At 37.0% G+C, this 19,262-nt stretch overlaps 1 long non-coding RNA gene across 1 annotated transcript in view; it reads left to right on the top strand.

The window, feature by feature from the left end:
* Nucleotides 1-15,933, top strand: part of LOC119504601 — a 179,786-nt gene extending 163,853 nt beyond the window's left edge. Inside the window, exons 2-3 of the long non-coding RNA XR_005210604.1 lie at nucleotides 14,639-14,696; nucleotides 15,825-15,933. This is a non-coding gene — a long non-coding RNA (uncharacterized LOC119504601). The remainder of the gene's footprint in view (nucleotides 1-14,638; nucleotides 14,697-15,824) is intronic.
* The last annotated feature ends 3,329 nt before the right edge of the window (nucleotides 15,934-19,262 follow it).

The raw sequence follows: 19,262 nt of genomic DNA, 5'->3' as shown, positions 1-19,262 counted from the left end.
TCTCTCTCCATTGAGTACTATGCTGGCTGTGGGTTTTTCATATAAGCTCTTTATCATGTTGAGGAAGTTTCCTTCAATTCCTACCTTTTGAAGTGTTTTTATCAAAAAGGGATGTTGGATTTTGTCAAATGCTTTTTCAGCATCTATTGAGATGATCAATTGATTTTTCCCTTTTGACTTGTTAATGTGTTGTAATACATTGATTGATTTTCTTATGTTGAACCATCCTTGCATGCCTGGAATGAACCCCACTTGGTCATGGTGTATGATTTTTTTAATGTGTCTTTGGATTCGATTTGCAAGTATTTTGTTGAGGATTTTTGCATCTATATTCATTAGGGAGATTGGCAGGTAGTTTTCCTTTTTTGTAACATCTTTGCCTGGTTTTGGTATTAGATTGATGTTAGCTTCATAAAATGAGTTAGGTAGTGTTCCATTTTCTTCAATGTTTTGAAAGAGTTTGAGTAAGATTGGTGTCAGTTCTTTCTGGAAAGTTTGGTAGAATTCCCCTGTGAAGCCATCTGGCCCTGGGCATTTATTTGTGGGAAGATTTTTAATGACTGATTGGATCTCTTTGCTTGTGATGGGTTGGTTGAGGTCTTCTATTTCTTCTCTGGTCAGTCTAGGTTGTTCATATGTTTCCAGGAAATTGTCCATTTCCTCTACATTATCCAGTTTGTTGCCATACTGTTGTTCATAGTATCCTCTTATAATTTTTTTAATTTCTTCAGGATCTGCAGTTATGTCACCTTTTTCATTCATTATTTTGTTTATATGTGTCTTCTCTCTTTTTGATTTTGTCAGTCTAGCTAGGGGCTTGTCAATCTTGATCTTCTCAAAGAACCAACTTTTGGTGATATTTATCCTCTCTATTGTTTTTTTGTTCTCTATGTCATTTATTTCTGCTTTAATCCTTGTTATTTCTTTTCTTGTACTTGGTTTAGGATTGGTTTGCTGTTCATTTTCTAGCTTCTTCAGTTGATCCATTAGTTCTTTGATTTTGGCTCTTTCTTTCTTTTTAATATATGCGTTTAGTGCTATAAATTTCCCCCTTAGCACTGCTTTTGCTGCATCCCATAGGTTTTGGTATGTTGTGTTCTCATTTTCATTCATCTCTATATATTTAGCAATTTCTCTTGCTATTTCTTCTTTAACCCACTGATTGTTTAGGAGTGTGTTGTTTACCCTCCAGGTATTTGTGAATTTTCTAAGTCTCTGATGGTTATTGACTTCTAATTGTATTCCATTGTGGTCAGAGAATGTGCTTTGAATAATTTCAATCTTTTTAAATTTATTGAGGCTTGTTTTATGTCCCAGCATATGATCTATTCTGGAGAAAGTTCCGTGAGCACTAGAAAAGTATGTGTATCCTGGTGATTTGGGATGTAATGTCCTGTATATGTCTGTTAAATCTAATTCATTTATCAGATTGTTTAGGTTTTCAATTTCCTTATTGGTCTTCTGTCTGGTTGATCTATCTATAGGAGAGAGTGATGTGTTGAAGTCTCCCACAATTATTGTGGAAACATCAATTGCTTCCTTTAGTTTTGCCAGTGTTTCTCTCATGCATTTTGTGGCACCTTGATTGGGTGCATAGACATTTACCATTGTTATTTCTTCTTGCTGAATTGCCCCTTTTATTAGTATGTAGTGGCCTTCTTTGTCTCTCAAAACATCCCTGCATTTGAAGTCTATTTTATCTGAGATTAATATTGCTACACCTGCTTTCTTTTGGCTGTAGCTTGCATGAAATATTTTTTTCCATCCTTTCACTTTCAGTTTCTTTGTGTCCCTGTGTCTAAGATGAGTCTCTTGTATGCAACATATTGATGGTTCATTTTTTTTGATCCATTCTGTGAATCTATATCTTTTAATTGGGGAGTTTAATCCATTTACATTCAACGTTATAACCGTGAAGGCATTTCTTGAATCAGCCATCTTATCCTTTGGTTTATGTTTGTCATATTTTTCCCCTCTGTCTATTAATATCCTTTATTGTACCCATATTGAATCTCTTTAGTACTGAACCTTTCTCCAAGTCTCTCTGTCCTTTCTTTGTTTCTCTGTCTGTAGGGCTCCCTTTAGTATCTCCAGTAGGGCAGGTCTCTTGTTAGCAAATTCTCTCAGCATTTGTTTGTCTGTGAAAAATTTAAGCTCTCCCTCGAATTTGAAGGAGAGCTTTGCTGGATAAAGTATTCTTGGCTGGAAATTTTTCTCACTCAGAATTTTAAATATATCGTGCCACTGCCTTCTTGCCTGCATGGTGGCTGCTGAGTAGTCACTACTTAGTCTTATGCTGTTTCCTTTGTATGTGGTGAATTGCTTTTCTCTTGCTTCTTTCAGAACTTGCTCCTTCTCTTCTGTGTTTGACAGTGTGATCAGTATATGTCTCGGAGTGGGTTTATTTGGATTTATTCTATTTGGAGTTCGCTGAGCATTTATGATTTGTGTATTTATGTTGTTTAGAAGATTTGGGAAGTTTTCCCCAACAATTTCTTTGAATAGTCTTCCTAGACCTTTACCCTTTTCTTCCCCTTCTGGGACACCAATGAGTCTTATATTTGGACGTTTCATATTATCTATCATATCCCTGAGGTCCATTTCGATTTTTTCAATTTTTTTCCCCATTCTTTCTTTTATGCTTTCATTTTCCATTCTGTCATCTTCGAGGTCACTGATTCGTTGTTCAACTTCCTCTAGTCTTGTACTATGAGTGTCCAGAATCTTTTTAATTTGGTCAACAGTTTCTTTAATTTCCATAAGATCATCCATTTTTTTATTTAGTCTTGCAATGTCTTCTTTATGCTCTTCTAGGGTCTTCTTGATTTCCTTTATCTCCTGTACTATGGTCTCATTGTTCATCTTTAGTTCTTTGAGTAGCTGCTCTAGGTGCTGTGTCTCTTCTGGTCTTTTGATTTGGGTGCTTGGGCTTGGGTTATCCATATCGTCTGGTTTTTTCATATGCTTTATAATTTTCTGTTGTTTTTGGCCTCGTGGCATTTGCTGAACTTGATAGGGTTCTTTTAGGATTTGTAGACCAATTGAAGTCCTTATCTCTAATTTATCAGATCTACAGCTTCGTGGAGTACACTTTCTCTAACAAACCAGCAGGTGGCGTCCACGAACCACCTGTTCTCCACAAGCCAGTTCTCCCCTGCTTAGCCTTTTTGGTGAGTGGGGGAGTGAGTCTTGTGGGGTCCAATTGGTGTACCAAGCTTGCGTGTGTAGTTGGTGTTGCCTGCCCTGTGTATGGGGCGTGTTTCTGGGCAGTCAGTGAGGGGGGGGGTGGCTCTAACAATCAAATCTCCCTGGTGATCCTAGAGTTTTAAAGCTGCTGCAATAGTCTAATCCTTCAGTTCAGTCCTGCCACAGTTTGTCTCTGCCACTGACCCACAAGTCCTTGGTATTGGCTTATGGCTCCTGAGACTTGCAAGTGGGTCCCTCTTCCAGGCCGTGCACCCCGGGCTGTGTACCCCGGGCTGTGTAGGGAGGCTCCCAGTCTGCTGAAATGATGGCTGAATGGGGCTTTGTTAATTCACACTGCTCTACCTTCCTAACTCTGGGACAATCAGCTGAGGTTGCAGGGAAGGCTAATGTCCACGCCCAGTTTTGTGGTGTGTGCCTGTTATTTGAAGCACTTCCGTCACACTGGGTTGTCTGGGGCAGTTCTGGGCTATGGGGCTGGCGATGGGCAGGAGTGTTTCCTGTCCACCAGGATGATGGCTGTGAGCGGACACCCCCCTTTTCTTGGGAAGTTGTGGTGTTTAGTGAATTTTCTCAGCCACTGGATTATTGCGTTTTGTCTCAGAGCTCTCCTAGTTCTGCTCTTGACTTGACCTGCCCAAATAGCAAGTCTTTGAAGCTTTCTGTATTGGGCTTCTTAGAGTAATTGTTTTAGAAAAAGAAAAAAGGATTAAAAAAACAAAACAAAAAAAAAAAAAAAACGGGCCCTCCTCAGAGATCTAATGGGTTATTGAAATGCTAAGAGACAAAGCACCCAGGGCCATTAAGGAAAGGTCCACAGGGCAGAGAGATCAGCTTTTCTTCGGGATTTGCATATGCGCCTCAGGGCCCTTCCCCTTTCTATGTTCACCAGAACTCCAAAAATCCTCCGCTTTTATTTTGGAGTTTTTCGTGTTGTTTTTTTTCTATGCCTGTCTCCTCTCTGCTGGGCTGGCTGCTCTCAGATTCTCTCGTGTCTGGTCTCAGTCTATCTATGGTTGGAGTTTGAATCAGTAGAATGAGTTTCCGATAAGGGCAGCCACTGCAGTTCTCCCTTCTCCTTCCCGGAGCTGACAGCCCCTCCTCCCCCGGGACTGAGCCTGGCAGGGAGGGGCGCGGGTCCCCTGGCCGCAAAAACTTACAGATTTCGCTGATCTCAGCAGTTCCACGTTTTCATGAGTGTTGTATGAAGTATGCCCAAAGTCAGATTGCTCTGTGGTGTCCAGTCCACGCAGTTCCTGGCTTTCTACCTACTTTCCTGGAGGAGTAACTAAAACATACAGCTCACCAGTCTGCCATCTTGCCCCGCCTCTAGATAATTTTTCATTTCTTTTATTGTGGTCTTCAATTCCAGTACTCACATTTGGTACATGTTTTAAATTTCTGTCTCTTTATTGAGATTCTCATATTGTTCCTTCATCATTTTCCTGCTATCCTTTGGTTCTTTCTCTATGTCTTCCTTTATCCCCTTGAACATATTGAAGATCTTTATTTTTTTTTTTTAACTCTTTGTCTAGAGTGTCCAAAGTCTTGTCTTCTTCATCGATGGTTTTTGAGTTTATCTTGTCCCTTTGGATAGGCCATCATTTCTGCTTCTTTATTGGTCTTGTATTTTTTTGTTGTACACTGTACATTTTAATATTTTGAAGTGTTAACTCTGGGATTTAGTCCCTGGGCTTTTTGTTCCTTACGTTTGTATCCAGCTAGTCATATGACAGAGAATTCCTTGAGTGCCAGGAACTAATAAAAACAAACAAACCAAGGCAAAAAACACCTTTCGTGCTCTACAAATTGGCTGTATGTTGGCGATGCTCTCCCTCAGAATTTAGCCCTCCTGTCCAGTAGATCAGCTCAAGGCAAAAGTAAAGTGCAGTGCCCTCTCCATCTTTTCTGAGCTTTTCTGAGCCTGTGTCTTGTCCTGTGCTGTGCTTGGTGGACTTAGGAATTCCGTTTTTATAGGAATTTGTATACCCCTCTACTACCTATGAAATAGACACCCCCTCCCTTCTGGGTGCTCTATTCTATGTCTGAAAGATGGTAATCCTTTGCCCCAGGCTGCTTTGACTCAATTGTTTCTTACACTGCTTTAGCTGTCTGTAAGCTACTTCTGCCTGCTGGGCAACTTCTTGAAGGGAGAGCCAGAGATCCTGGTATTCATTCTTTCAGATTGGCATCGACCACAATGGGAGTGCAGACTAGCTCCTTGACATGCCAGGGATGGGGGAGGGGAGCCAGCAAGAGCACCGTGATCTTCTCCTACTGTTTTTAAATTTGCATTTTCTTGGTTTGGCACTCACCCGGTTACTGCAACACATTAACTCTTTTGAGGAAGATGGATCTGCCAGTTCTTGCTAGTTGTTCAAAGGTTCTGTGGGGGGAATGGTACCCTGCAGCATCTTACCCTGCAATCTTGGTTGACTGAAAGCTCTGGATGTAATTTTAAAGACTATATCTGACCTTGAATAAAGGAATATTCATCACCTCAATCCGTTACTACCAATAAAAGTCATATTTATCAGTGCTGGATTTTAATTTAGTATAATTTGGCACAGAAATAAAAACTACAAAAACATGAGCTGGTCGCTCATTATTTATCTACAACTAAATAAAGGTTTGTCTATGGAATTTCATAGTCAGGTCATATGCCTTTAAATAGTCAGGCAAAACAGAGGAATAGAACATTCAGTTGACAGGTAAATTTGAATCAATCTGGCTTCATTCAAAGGAAAATAATCAAGCTCTTTTCAAATAATATAAAATGCAAAACGATTGCTTGTTGGAGAGGAGGGAGCCTTATCAGCTTCTCTTCTCAGAGAAATGATTGCCATTTTCTTGCTGGAGGAACATACGCTGCAGCTTATCTGTGACTGCTCTGCAGTCTCCGATATTTATTAACAGTTGATTTTCTGTATTACTCTTCTTTCCTTTCTTCCCTCCTCCAGTGTAAATTAGTTTCCCCAAATCTACATCTAGTCTTCATTTTCTTATCATTCTCTGAAAAAGGATGATTATTTCATTATTGGTTTTGAAGGGTCTTTCATATTAAGTGGTACAGGTTTGGTTTCAGGCAGGTATTTAACGGTCTCTCTATTTTGTTTTATGCTTTGTCTCATCATCTTATTCAAAGCCCTCAGAGACTGAGTCTTTTGTAGCAACAAACAAGAATAAAGGGAAATTATGGATTGTTGCTTCCAGAGAAAATGCAGTATTCATCAGGAATTCCTAGTGGGATTAAAATAGGGTAGACTTCACATATGTGCAAGCAACTATGCTCACCTATGAAAAACCTTTTAATAACTTAGAAACTTGTCCACCTCTATTAGCTTGGTAGTGTCCCTCCTAGGGGGCCTAAGCTTTACTGGGTTGTCCTAGCGTTTCTAGTGGAAGATTTTCCAGCACTTGCATTTATTTTTTCATATGAAAATTCCACTCCTGCTTTCTGTCAAATGCTTTATTTTTTCTTAGACCTTTTTTTTTCTTTTTGTCTTTGCTATATAGAATTTAACATTAACTCTCTGATTTACTGAACAGACACAGTCCTGGATTCCTGATATTGAACAGCTATGGGAAAAGAGTAGATGTCATGCCCTTGTTTTCAGATTCAGATGATTCAAAATAGCCTGAAAGTTCTAGCCTTACGCTATCCCTGCATTGCTTTTATTGTATCTTGATAAATTTTTCAGAAGCAGTACAGTAATTGGGTTAACTATTTAAGTAGAAGTCAGTTTATATTGGAGAAACATGAAAATGGTCTAATAAAAAAAACCCAAGTTTCTCCTTAATGTGCAAATCAACTTTTCTGTTATCTGCAAAAATCAAAGGGATCTAAAATACCTAGCTTCTAGCATCCTTGATACTGAAACCATTATATGTTTAGTTATATCCTATTTGCATTTAGAAAGCCTTGCTCATATCTGTGTAACTTTGATATAATTAACTGATCCAAATAACTAAAGTATGAATTTATTCTCATATGGCTTCAGATCCTATATTCACTAATAAGGTATAATCATACTGTGATGCTGCAATAAATAAACAGTTAAAGCATTGTTTTCAACACCATGTATGGCCCTCATCTAGCCTCTCTGACGTCAAGTTAAATGTTTTTCTGTATTGGTACAGAAAGCTTAGCTAAGGAAATGCAAAGTGTGTTAGTTACCTATTGCTGCATAACAAATTATCCCCAAATTCAGCAACTTGGAACAACAAACTTTTGTTATCTTATAGTTTCTGTGGGTCTGAAATACAAGCAGCTTAACTGGGGGCCTCCTGCACAGGGTCTCTCACAGGAATGCCATCAAGATGTCAGCCAGGGCTGTGATGATTTCAGTAGTCAAGTGGGGAAGGATCCACTTCCAAGTTTAACGTAGGTTTGGGCAGGTATCATAAGATCCATTTCCTAGCTCAAATGGATGTTGGCAAACCTCAAGTCCTCTCTGCTGTAAGCCAGTGACATCAGTTCTTTACCACATGTGCCTCTCCATAGGGTCATTCCCCGGGTGGCAGCTAGCTTCCTCAAGAGCAAGGGTTCTGAGGGAGAGTGAGAGAGGGTAAGCAAAATGGAAATCACAGCCTTTTAATAATCTAACCTTATAAGTGACATCCCATCACTCTTACCATCTATTTGTTAGAAGAAAGTCATTCAGTCTAGCCCACAGCCAATAGGAGGGGATTGCACAAGGAGGCAGAGATCACTGGGAGCCATTTTAGAAGCTGTCCACCACGGTCCACCTTCTGGCCCTCAATTACTCATGTCCCTCCCACATGCAAAATATGCTTGTTTTGTTTCCAAAGTCCCCAAAGGCTCATACCATTGCAACAAGTCAGGACAGGCTAAGTTAAACTGCAAGAGTAACTGAAAAATCTTAGCGATTTAAAATATAGTAGTTGTTTTTTTTCTCTCATACTGCATGTCCATCATAGATTGGCTGAGAATTCTCATGTTGTTCTCACAGTCTCCTACAAAGACTGAGGCAGGGAAAAGAAGTGGGAAAATTGTTGCCTGGATTGTAAAAGCTTCTGCATGGAAGCGGTACATGTTACTCCTGCCCAAGTCACGTGGCCGCACTAATTTTGAGAGGACCAAGCAGTATACTCCTACCATGTGCCAGGAAGAAGAGAAACAGAAATTTCAGTGAACAACCCAAAGGACAAACACAATGGATAAAGTCATGTATTTCACTTCCACTTAATTACATGGATACTGAAATGATTATGGCCCAGATGTTGATTCATTTTTTCATTCCACAAATATTTACCAAGTACTGTTATATGCTAAGCTTATGCAACATGCTAAGGATTCAAAGCAGAGAAAAAAAGCAGTCTCTACCTTCTGCCTTCTCAATCTTGTGGGAGAAAGAGGTAAGTATATAGATGATTATACAATATAAATCATAATAAAATGTTGTTTAAGACATGTAGAGACATCTAATGCAGACTTAGGGAGAGAAGGGATCATGTAGGACTTCTTGGAGTAGATGAACTCTGATGAATTGTGTTGAGTAGGAATAGGCCAGGGAAAGAAAAAGAAGGCAGAAATTTTAAATATCTCTTTAATAAAATAAACTTGTGATGATTATTACCTAAGTCAAAAGGTCTGGATTTTCTGTATCTGCAGTTAACCACTGTCATAGCCTGATCATGTGGCCGAGCACCTGTGCACCTCAACTTCCTCATCTGTGCAATGAGAAGGTTTATTTAGATGTTGTTCAAGACTTCTTCCAACTATAAAATTCAATGATTATTCCTGACTCTAGAGAAAATTTTTTTCACAATCACTTTCTATATGATAACTATAAAATAATTACCTTATAAAGCAATCACTTACTAAAACAGTTCAGTAAATCTTATGGGAAATACAGACACCTGAAAATACTGGAATTTTATTCTCTTCCTTTCTAAGAACAATATGTTCAAAGTTGATCAAAAAATAAAAATAAATTTAGTTTAAGACAGACTGAGGTGATTTATTTTCTCCTGGTAAAGTTCTACACTTGTGGCCTTTTTACGTCTTTAAACTACCATCCCAGACATGTCTAGTGATTCTCATATCCTATTCTATTCCTTGATTTTGCTTGTAAAAGATCTCCACACCACACCACTAACACACACACTCATACAGTTTATTTTCCACTAAAATTCTGTTGCCAGGTTGATATGCACAAACTCTTCATTTGTTTCACCCACCCTTCATGAATCCTCCTATTTCATGGGAAAATCGTTGGCAATCATGTTCAAGTCTTCACCATTCATAGAAGAACCACCGTCGTTCTCCTACCAGTCAGTTAGAAGCTGGTCTCTTCCCTTTCTAGTCCAAGCCTTCCTTTTCTCTCTCCAATTTCCCTGCCCTCACCTAGACTCTCAAAGTAAATACCTCTGCCAAGTATTGGCAAGGATGCGATGCAACAGTGACACTCATATAATCCCTACAATCACTTTGGAAAACAGTTTGTCATTATAGACTAAAGTAGAACACGTGTACTGTATGATCCAGCAATTCCACTTCTTATTATAAACAACAGATATAACAAGAAATATCTACCAGGATATTTATTACAGTATTAATTGCAATTGTTCTAAACTGGAAACAACCCAATGTCCATCAGCAATAGAATGGATACATAAAATGTCACATATTCAGATGATAATTGATGAACTACAATGTTAATGATACTGACAAGCATAATGTTAAGGAAGGAAACCAGTAAGAAAATACCATGTAATATATGATTACATTTATAGAATGCACAAGAGCAAGAAACTCTAAACTATGGGGTTAGAAATCAAGATAGTGTTTGTTTACCTTTGGTGAGGAGGGAGATGAGGTGACTGGGAGGGAGTATGAGGTTTCTGTAGCATTAGGAACATTCTATATCTCAACCTGGGTGGCAGTTATCCTGATATTTTCTTTCGCACAATTAATTGTTTGTGCAGTTTTCTATAGGTGCATTATATTTTGATTTTTTAAAAAATAAAAAATTATCTCAACTTTGCTGGGATAAAAGGACTCAGGCTTCCAAGATGTCCTGCTTGATCTCTTAAAGGTACCATATGAAAACACACACACACACACACACAATCTTTAGTGATAAGAGGTCAATTTGTATATCCTGTTGCATGTCTCATGAAAACCTTATACCCTGATAATCCTCCTCATTGTAGAATATTTTCCTAAATGTGAACTCTCATGATTACAAAGTATTGGTATTATGTAGGTTAGTTGCAATGTGGGTTATGGTGGGATCCACAGTTGTTGTCGTTATCATTCAATTAACAAACCTACAAACCATTTGATCTGTTTCAAAAGAAATATTTAAGGGATGACATTCAGAAAGAACAAAAAAAAAAAAATGAAAGAAAAAAGAAAGAGAAAGAAACAAAGCTTATAAGTCACATAGAGGGTCTAACATATTTGATAAAGCAAAGCTTAAAAATATACTATCTTACCTATTGTGGCTTTCTACTATATGTCTGCACGTCAAATAGGGACTTGGACTTGAAAATTTTGCTAAACGTGTACAAAAAAATATTTTTCCTGGATGTTTGCTTACCTAATGTTTTAGGTGATATTGTTATACTTGGATCTATGAAAATGTGAGACAATACCTAAAAAGAAAAGCATGTGGAGACAATTATGAATAAAAGAGAATGAAAGTAAATGAATATAAAAAAAAGAGAATGAAAGTGTTCTAATAAAATCTCTTTACTGTGTAACTCTAAGGTACTTTAAAAGGTAACAGCTGCTTGTGTTAATATAGAATCTGTTTTAAGATAACATGTTACTTTGATCAAGATTTTATGTGTGTGTGTATGTGCTTAAAATATAATTAGCAGCAGAAAGAAACTTTCAAGGAATTAACTTTTTTCTAATTTAAATAGAAGAGGTGAAAAACATCACTTTATAGTATACAAATTAAATCCAGCCTGTCTGCTGAAATGCCTTTGTTCAGATGAGAAGTGTTTTGATTAAAATCTGCCCATGACATATATCAGATTCATGGGTAATTAATGAAACTTGGTATTTTCAGATTATAACAGAAGGAATACCATGTAGCAAAGATAAAAGTATAGTGAGCAAGTCCAAAATACTTCATGTGTCAGGATGTGAAATATATGAGTTGACTATAGTTAACTCCTTTTAAAAATGAAATAAAAGATGATATTCTTCTGACGCAAAACATACTAAATGAAAGGCTATTTCTGAGATGTTATTTCCGTGGCTAAAAGAACTGGGTTTATGACAAAAGTAAATTGAAACCTTCAAAACTTAGAACTTTTTCTCAGGCACATCTGTAAACACTATAAACTGTATCAGGCCAAATTATACCTCATGATGGCCAGTTCTGCCTTGGCAAGTTATCGACTTTAGCTCTTATAATTTCCTCTGCCACAACAGTTAGTCAGAACTGTGGCAGAAAGCAGGGAAGTGAAAGATTCCGTGCCATTACAATTTCTTCTTGTTTCATTCTCTCACCCACATGAGCTAGAGTGTGCCTGTTTGTCTAAATCAATTGCCAAAAACCCATATCCTCCTGCTTCTGGGAATTTATGATCCTTTTTCCCCACATCATCAGAAAAGAAAAAAAAAAGGGGGGGAGGGCTTTCTTTCTTAATTTGCCATTTTGACACAATGGGATGCTCAGTTAACCTAAACATTGAGTGTGACTTAGAGAGGATTGAATTTTTTTATATTTCCAGCTGGTATTAAATGTTATCTGTTGCCTCCACTATCAGATCAACAAGTCATTAGATTGGTATTTGTACTCAGCAAGGAAAGGGAGTTTTATGATGGTCTGAGAGGCAGTAGAGTTGTCGTAATGCCTATGAAAACTTAAAAAATGGCTTAACTGGCAAACGCAATATGCATTTGCCTGACACTGAGAGAAATGCTTTACCAAGGTTAATTATATATTAACATTGATGTGAATGAACTACAAATTTCTTAAAGCTACAATGGAATCTAACCTAAGGTGTCTTTCAGCAACGAACCAAAATAAGCTGTGGAACAAACGAGTATTTTCTACTTCAGGTCAAAAGGCAGTTGCATGTCTGGCAGAACAAGCTTCCTCTTCATTCCTCAGAAAGGGAAGAGGAGATCTGACTACCTTCTCTCTATTTTCCTTACTTAACTAGTGGTGAAAGTAAAGGAAATGTGTTTCTGAAAGCTAAGTCCTGCCAAACAAGACTAAATTTAACAAGAAAGTGAATGATAGTAAAGTGACAGATGGATGAGATTTAGGAAGAGACCTTTGGCAAGTGGCTTCAAACAGGTGGTTGCCTAAAAGAAGTTCGTAGTTATAGTGTGTTTGATTCTAGGAGCAAGTGGGAAAAAGAGACATGTTGGCAACAAATCCATGGCGGCATGCTGACTGAGGCTTGATATTGCTTGTCAGTTGTCTCTATTTTTGTCTAAACTTCAAAAGCTATTTCATTGTAATATGTGAAGAACAGAAGGTCCTGGTTTCTGTGATTGGTTATTGTTTTGAAAAGGAAAGAAAATTACCTTTCATTTTCTCTCCACTGGCATTAAATCCACAGCGGAGGTTGGAAGGACATTCCAAATCACTGCAACTGCAGCAGGAAGTTTTTTGAGTCGGTTTCTTCTGACTAAGGTTTTGCAGTTCTCTGGACCATCTTACCAAACTGCAAATGGAAGCCAACAAAAACAGTTTTGCAAAAATGTTTAGATATTTCCCCTTGCTTTAAGCTGCTAAGCAACACCGGATTTTACTTTTAAGGTATTTATTAAAAGGTATTTTGATGCCCGTGTTAAATGAAGCCTTGTATTTACCCCCAGAGGAATAACTGTATTTAGAAGAAAATTTCCTCTGCAGTTTTCATGATGCATTTAATCATATAAAATCCAAGTTGTTAAAAAAAAACAGAGCGAGATAGTATTACGTGCCATATTCTGTGTTAGGGGCTCAGATAAAACCGTGAACAAGACATAACCAGTTTCCGTTTATAAAGTAATAGGGGAAATCAAACAAACAAAGCCAACAGTCACTGTTTGGGTAGGCTAAATGCTGCAACAAACACCCAACATTTTAAAGACTTAAGGAACTAAAATTTACTTCTCATATACATAAAACTATATTGAGGATAAATGTTCCTAGTGGGGGTGGAGGTGGGGTGAGGGATAGTCTCCAACATAACACTCCAGTATGATAGACAGGCTTAGTGAAGGTCAGGGGTGGTCCTGAAAGCTGTGGCTCAGGGACCAGAATCTTTTCTCCCCTAGGTGCATTTTATGTCTCTTCCCTTCTCTAGGTTCTCAGGGATTCAACCTGTGGATAGGGAAATTAGAATAAAGGAACATGTGTGAGATGGTAAGGCTAGGCCTGAAAGTGGCAAAGTGGCATCAATTCTTAACCGTATTCCATTGGTAAGAATTCAGTCATATGGCCACATATAACTGCAAAATGCTGGAATTCAGTCATATGGTCACCTATAAGTGCAAAATGCTGGCTGTGTAGCAGGAGGAAAAGGGAAACAGTTCAGTGAACAACTTGCCCATTTCTGAAACACAAGATAACATGATAAAGTATGATAGAGAAGTGTATGGAGCTGTCAGAACATCTAGGAGATCATCTAATTGAAACCTGGAGGTGGCGGGACTTCAAGAAAGTTTCTTGCATGCAATTGACAACCTCCGTAGGAACTGAAAGAGGATTAAGAGGTGAATAAGTAAAAGAACTGAGGAGAAAGTGTTGCAGGCAGAAGGAAGCAATTTTAAAACAAACAAAACAAATAATCATTCATGTAGTCCTAAAATTTAGTGAAATGATTCTCTTGAGGAAGTAAGACAATGTGCCTTTTTACATGTTTCAGAGGTGTGGATTTAAAAAGTATAATAATCAGATTCTGTTACATACATGTAATGCTTATAAAAGATTTGAGATTCTTCCGTGCTGTTATTCCCAGGATGAGGACAGAATAAGGGTTTGCTTTAATTTGCCAGACAAGGTTTTCAGTGATCCTCTTAACAGCTTGGAGGGCATCTAGTTCTTTAAAGACCAGAGGGTGAGAATTTTGAAATGTATTATGTAATTTCAGGAAGAAGTAAAACAAACCAAATTCATCAGATTTGATGAAAGAGATTAAGTTATAAGAAGGCAATTTAGCCGTTCGTTGTTAAACATGATAGTCTCAATTCAAGATTTTAAGGGTTAGTCAATATTCATTGCTTTGAAGTATGTGGATGAAAGAGATTTCCATGTTGGTATTTGGCATTTCACTATTCAATTAAACACTGTATCACATACAATTGATACTAGTTTTTCATTAACTCTCTTGCTTTTTCTCCTATCTCGTCCCCTGCCCCCCAAAAAAATGAGATAACAGAAATATGATATCTTGAAGATATTTCAGCATTTGGAATATTTTTAAAAATAATTTTTGGTTCCTTTCTAATCAGGTTTGAACCTCTTGGAGCCAGGGACTGTGTCTGAAAACACCTACGGTGCTAACTCAAGGTGAGTACACCACATACCTTAACCCTCTCCCTTCTTTAGGGCCCAGAAAATAATATAGTGCCTGATACATACTTAGTACACAACAGATATTGGATGGATGAATGAATGTAATTTCCAAACATTTCATTCCCCTCACTTAATATTCTTCTTATAAAATATGCCACGACTGAGTTTGATGACAATTTTTTTATTAATAAAATTACAGTATGCCTAAAACAATGGAAATACTTGGAAATGATTAAACAATCAGGCATTGTTTTTTAATTTAATTAATGGATGATGTTAGGCATGAATGTTTGTGAAATCTAGAACTAACAAGGGGTTAAAGTTTGAGCTGGGGCAGCTGATGCCTGTAGATTTAAACATTGATTGAATTTACCTGTGTTGCTATGAAATTATTAACCCTCTTTGGTGTCTTACCTGCATACTTTATGTTCGTTCTTCTGGAGGCTACAAAGCTATTTATTGTTAATGAGGGAATAAGGTGAGAAAACAGATTAACAAATAGATTAGCAAATTTTTAAGTGTCTAATCTCTATTAACCAGTAACAGGTTATTATATAATACATTCAGTTCTTACCACTTTATGACAAAATGTTGCCATTAACAGAGCTTTGTTACCTTAAATATGTTTTCCCTAATATGAACATTTCATCTATCATAATAATATTTTTTGTTAAAATTCTCACCCAAGTACATTTTTCTTCAACCATTGCAGTTTATAACATGCTTCTAATCTAAAATGAAAACTCTTTGAAATAAACAACTCCCAAGGTCTTTCTCGAAGATATTTTATCTATTGCCTCACCATTTAATTACATAGTAATAAATCTGTGATGAATTACAAAATAAACTCAAAGGGTTGTTTTAATCGATGTTTCTAAATACAAGCTTTCTAAATTATTTTAAAAATTCCTTAGCATATTCAAATACTCTTATCAGCTAAAATTTTACATTCTCAAATTAAAAGAAAGACCACCGCTTCCACATTTCCTGTTAACCTCATTTTTGGGGTTGATACTTCTTATCCCTCTGAGAAAAAAGGGAATATCTGTGTACTGGGTTGAATTGTGACACATACCCCCAAAAGATATCCTGGAACCTTATCTGGAAAGGGGGTTCTTGCAGATATGTGACCTTAAGGATCTTGAGAAGAAGAGATCGTCCTGAATTACCTGGTAGGCGCTAAATCCAATGACATGTCCTTAAAAGAGAAACCCAGGAAGATAGGGATGCAGCCCCAAGTCAAGGAACGCCTGGAGCACCAGGAACTAGAAGAGGCAAGGAACAGAATCCGTCCTACTGTCTTCAAACGGAGCGTGACCCTGGTCACACCTTGATTTCAGACTACTAGCCTCTGCGAACTGTGAGAGAATCGATTTCTGTTGTTTTAAACCTCCAAGTTTGTGATACTTTGCTAAGACAGCCTTAGGAAATGAAAACAATATGCATACAGAGAATTTACACAAAGGTTCTTCAGAAACCAAGATGCCATTGAAGTCAAATGTGATGAGAATTAAACAAATAAACAGATGATAGCCAGGGAGACAGCCCTCTGCCTGATTCCATTTTGGCTCCTTGTTTATTTCAATTTCTTATGTTAAGATTCAGCTCATCTTCCCCATAAAGCTTTCTTTGATACCTCTAGTCATGATTGACATCTCCTCCTTCTGAACTCCTGAGTCTTTGTTGTGACTCTCTCATTAAACTAATCATTCTGCTTTATGGCTCAGCAATTTGTACAGAAGCAGTACCCAACTGCCAAGTGCATGATGTTCCAACACTGATTTAAAACCAGTTGTTTGGGAGTCCAAAGTACTTATTCCCATAGAACTAATAATACAAATGGTATTCCTGTTTTCATTTTACTTCTACTTCTTTCTGATCTAGCTCTAAAATAAATACTTCACATGTGCTTCCATTTATGGTATGGCTTCTTTGGGACAATTTGGCATAGACTTGATAAACTTGCCTGAATTCTCTGCTACTTGACCTTAGGCAAGTTGTTCAGATTTGTATGCCTGCAATTTCTCATCTGCAAAATGGTGATAATAATAGTACCTCCCTCTTATGGCTATTGTGAAGATTAAATAAATTAATATTTGAAAAGTGCCGTAGAAAAATAAATGACATGTAGTGGGTGGTATTTAAGTTAGTCTATATGTTATAATTACTAGACAGAGCGTACGGAAACTGCCCACATCTAGGCAGGCTTGAAAGTGGAAATAACCATAGATTTTAGCAATTCACCTGCTGGGGACATTAAATCATAGAACATAGTCTCTCAGGTTTGGAAAAGACATAACTGGCTGCCTCTTCTATAAAATACAGATTTTTTTTTTTTTTTTTTTTTTTTTTTTGTCTACCTGTGTTTTCAAGCTGTACCCTCTCTGAGTAAAAATAGAGACAAAATACCATAAACACCTTCACCTCACCCCAAAAATGAAATGAAAGTAAAAAATAATGATGATTGATTATTACTGATCCCATTTATTGAGCCCTTAGTATGTTCCAAGCATAACAATATATTATTCTCATATCCTCCTATTATTGATGAAGAAACTGATGCTCAAGGAGGCAAAAGTCTCTCACAGCTAATGAGAGCTAGAACACGAATCCCAACACAAACCTTCCTGATTTTCAATACCTATGGCATTTCTACTCTACCAAAGACAGCACTCTGAGCCAAGTCTAAAAGTAGTTTTCAGGTTAATAATGACACGTTTCAATATGTTTTTTGTGGCTGTTCTATCACTTAACATATCTAACTAGCTCCTTCTGCATCTTGTTATCTCCATATGGTCAGAAAAAACAAAAATATTATAAGACATTTTGTCTAATATCTGTGAGAAGCCCAGGTGCACTTTATTCAGGGCATTATATTTGATCAGCATTTCCCAAACTGACTTTTAGGAGAGATTTAGAAGCGCTCTGCAGAAAAAAGGTAGATTCTGTTACTGTTGACAACAAAGTTAACCAGGTTTTTTACTATAGATATTTTCAACAAATGTGTGCTGTGAATCCCCAAGAATAAAACATTGTATATAAAATTTTAAACATGTTTGATAATGGACACTTCCCTCCCCCATTTTTTGTGTGTTTTACCAACATCTCACAAACATTCAACTATAATTACCAATCTAGTCACACTTTCAAAACTAACCTATTAAGGTTTGTTTAACATGATCTTGGTAAATATCTGTTTAATATTTAATCAGCAATTTTTTTTCTAGGTGCTCACAAATTATCCTTTTAATTACTTATTTGAATAATAGTTTGTGGATTTCTTAGTATTTTTTCTGTTTTCTTTGTCAGAATTTCATTTGAATTTTCTTTTCTAAAGTTTATTGTGCAATGTTCTCTCCATTTATCTAAGATGACCAGCTAATTAGCTATGCTGTTTTAGGGAACTGCATTAGCAATTCTTTCCCTTTGTGGTCCATTTTAGGATGAGAGAACAGAGAACTAGAGAAACTTAAATATCTTTCTCAAAGATACACATGTAGTAGTCATAGTGTCAGAACTCAAACCTTGGTGGGAATTCATAGACAACACAAATTTCTACTATATTTTACTGTCATGTCTGCCCTAACTGCTTTGAATTGAGAGAACTAAAATGATCCAACCAGATGGCAAAAATGTGAACTTCCATTCTCACACCAGTTCCTGCATGTGTCTAATTTGTAAGTTTTTATTTAAAGGGAGGTCTGTATCTTTTTACTCATCTTTGTATTCCCCATAATATCTAAAAGAGTGTCTTGACATCGTGGGCACTAAATACATGACTGATTGAGAACATTATGGGATATAGAAGATACTGTTAATGCTGTATAAACTATTGTATAGGTAAGAGTTCAAACATTTTACCCTAGGACCATTGACCAAGTTTAGCCAATTTGGTTAAATGAGCTTTCTTCTTCATGTAATTGTCAGTGTTGCTCTTCATAGTTGGATCAAGCTAATTCTAGCCAGAAACTGTTAAAATGTCTGAATGTGGACATTCACAAATATATGGGGAGAACATAGTAATATTGTGGGTTCTCTATCCAAGTGTTCTGCTTACTTGGAATGTGCAATTTAATTTATATATGATAACATTTGATTATATGCCATGCAGTATCATGTTATAAGGACCAATGCCAATATCTATAAAGTTTTCACATAACTAGGAGTTACCTTCTGGAATCTTGGTTAATTCTTGGAGTTCCATCAATTAAGAAAGTCAGAAATACCAGAGTTTCTTTAGGTGATTTTCAGAATTGTTTATAAAGTTCTGACTAATAGTATTTTGGGGAAATAAGCCAGATCTGCTAACTAAGGCATCCTATTAAATGAGCCAATTTGAGTTTTTTGTTTTGTTTTGTTTTTTGTAAAAAAGTAATTAACATTACATATGGCAGGGACATATTTGGGTCTTTATTAGACATCTTTTATTACAGTATTAATTTGATAAACCCAGGTAAGGGACAAATCAATCTAATTAAGGGAAGGTTAATTGTGTATGCAGACTATATGGCCCCAAGAAGCTCAGCAGGATGGTCACAGAGCATTTCTGATTGAGTGAGT

This window comes from Choloepus didactylus, chromosome 10 (genome assembly GCF_015220235.1).
Source record: "Choloepus didactylus isolate mChoDid1 chromosome 10, mChoDid1.pri, whole genome shotgun sequence".
Taxonomy (NCBI): domain Eukaryota; kingdom Metazoa; phylum Chordata; class Mammalia; order Pilosa; family Megalonychidae; genus Choloepus; species Choloepus didactylus.
The sequence above is the reverse complement of the archived record's forward strand: the minus strand, read 5'-3'. Positions and strand labels throughout refer to the sequence as shown.